Source organism: Oryctolagus cuniculus, chromosome 15 (assembly GCF_051225735.1).
Source record: "Oryctolagus cuniculus isolate XC-2025 breed Fujian yellow rabbit chromosome 15, ASM5122573v1, whole genome shotgun sequence".
NCBI classification, from domain to species: domain Eukaryota; kingdom Metazoa; phylum Chordata; class Mammalia; order Lagomorpha; family Leporidae; genus Oryctolagus; species Oryctolagus cuniculus.
Genome location: NC_142881.1, coordinates 70,322,428 through 70,324,774, shown reverse-complemented (window position 1 = coordinate 70,324,774; position 2,347 = coordinate 70,322,428). Strand labels below are relative to the sequence as shown.

Sequence of the window (2,347 nt, the reverse complement as noted above, 5' to 3'; positions counted from 1 at the left end):
ATCCAAACCTTTAATGAAGGGCTAAGTGCAGTGTTGTACAAAATTATAGAAAATAGTAAGAAAGGTAGCATAATTGACTTCTTTAATCCTAGTTTAACATGACACAAACCCCTACAATAACTACCAGTACAACATGTCGTTTAGGAATATAAATGCCAACATGTTAGAAAATACGTCCACAACCCTAACCAGCCACACACACAAAGGATGTACACTATGAGCTTGTTCCTTTCTTTCAAGAACCTTCGACTCCCATGTACACAATTGTAGTATCACAGGCATCTGCTGACTCAAAAGCCCAACGCCATTTCCTGCAGCCACATTTCTAGTCCCAGAAGTTGGCACCAATGTGTTCCTCTTTCAAAATGTCCTGGATTTCAGAACTGGGCATCTCGGGCACCTTCTTGCTGCATATCTTGCTCGTGAGGTTCTGTTGGAGAACTGAGTACCCGCAGAGCTGTGCTCAACACCTGCAAGAACATGAGCTCTCCATCACCTTGACGATCTCCAGGCTACTGCTGGGACAGAGGAAAAGGCACCCTGTTCTCTGCGCTGTTGTGATTCTGCTGCATTGGAAACTGGTCTGGGGAGGGCAGCTCCTGCCAGTAATCCGGAGGCTGCTGGGGCTGCTGAGGGTGCGTTCCCCAGCCATTCTGCTGCCACTCTTCACATGGTGGGTAACGAAAACAGCTCTTCTGCTCCTGCAGCTGTTGCATCGCTCCCTGAGCACTGGGAACACCGGGTAGCAGGGAAGGCCAATCAGGCTGCATGACCCTCATTTCTGACCTGGAACTCCCAAAATACGGTGCGTATGAAAAAGAATGAATAAACCTTGCTCCTGGAATGCCACTGGGAAAAGATCCACCTCCTACGTTCCCTTGATTCTCCAGAGCATAGCTCAGTGCCTCTTGAGCACCTCGAACCCCAGAATCCCAGGAGCCGTAGAGCGGGCTGGGAACCTCCCATGTGGGTGGAGTGGAGTAGACAGCTCCGCCCAGCACAGCCACCTGGGCAGCATTGGGAGACCACTCCTGGGCACGTGGAGTGGAGTAGACTGCTCCGCCCAGCACAGATGCCTGGGCAGTTTTGGGAGACCACTCCTGGGCACGTGGAGTGGGGTAGACAGCTCTGTCCAGCACAGCCACCTGGGTAGTGTTGGGAGACCGCTCCTGGGCATTCTGCAGGCTTACATCTGGGGGACCTTGGACAGGGAGTGCATAAGGCATCCTGGGTTCAAGCACTCTGCGTCTCTTCTTGGCTGGTAGTCTGGCTCTTTTATTTTGGAACCAGTTCTAAAAAAGAAACGAAACAGAAATTACTTTTGAGTCTATATATTCCCCAATGTAGGAGAAGTTTGTAGTTCCTCTTAGGATCAGCGTCATCACTGATTTCCTTCGTGACCTTGAGTAAGACATGAAAAATGCAAGCACGCTTTCCAGGGGCTTCCTGTGTTATTATATTTATTATATGAGAATGCATTTACAGTAAATATGATATGTAAATGTATATATAAATATACATTTATAATAATTAAAATCGTAATTGTGCACAATTCTGGATTCCCATCTGACTTCAAAGGAGGCACGGACCCTTATATATGAGCAAATCCCTACTTTTGGAGGAGGCAAGATGGCGGAATAGGAAGGGAGCACACTGATAGTCCGGGGAGAGATAGTTTAATAAAAGTGGAGATACTGCAGGTTCAAGGAAGAGTAGGGGAGGAAACAGCAGAAGAAACTCTTCTGGAATGTGTGATTCACAGCGGACCTGCGTGGAGAGTGTGGGAGCCCACAGTTCGGGACACCAGCGGCAGACTCAACACACCAGCGCTGGAACGCGAGGTGAGCCGAACCTCAATAGCCCGAGACACCGGCAGGCAAGCGGAGAGAGGAGACTAGAGGGAACGACCCCCGGGGGGGGGGGAGTTCACCAGGCTAACTGGAAGAGAGAGAGAGAGAGAAAAAAAGGTGACTGGTACGGACATGGGTTTCTCTCTCTCCGCTCACCTCTCAAGGGCGAGCAAGACAAAGAGCAGGCGCCATCTTGGACATACGTCATAAGCAGAGCGACCTCAGGTCTGCACCGGCCCTGAGCCTAGCAGAAAAACCTGCCTCTGGGCGGGGCGAATTAACAGGAGATTAGGACCTAGTAAATTTGTGGTGCTACTGAACTGAGACTGTGAAAAAAGAGACGGTGGGGGAGAGAACTCACGGAATTCACGTGAGCACTCTCCAGAGACACTACAATTCCGTAACTTTGGCAACCCAGTGGGAGACTGAAGGAGAATTTGAGCCCACCCTGAGGGCCGAACAGATTCCCTGTGTGGTCCTTGGGAAAGAGCTTCCGA

General features: G+C 50.0%; 1 long non-coding RNA gene across 1 annotated transcript; it reads right to left on the bottom strand.

Moving 5' to 3' along the window:
• Window positions 1-2,098, bottom strand: LOC149122049 (uncharacterized). The gene is made up of 2 exons (XR_016221033.1): window positions 2,007-2,098; window positions 1-1,292 (listed from the first exon to the last, which is right to left on the bottom strand). It is a non-coding gene; the product is annotated as an uncharacterized LOC149122049 (long non-coding RNA).
• Window positions 2,099-2,347: the final 249 nt, after the last annotated feature.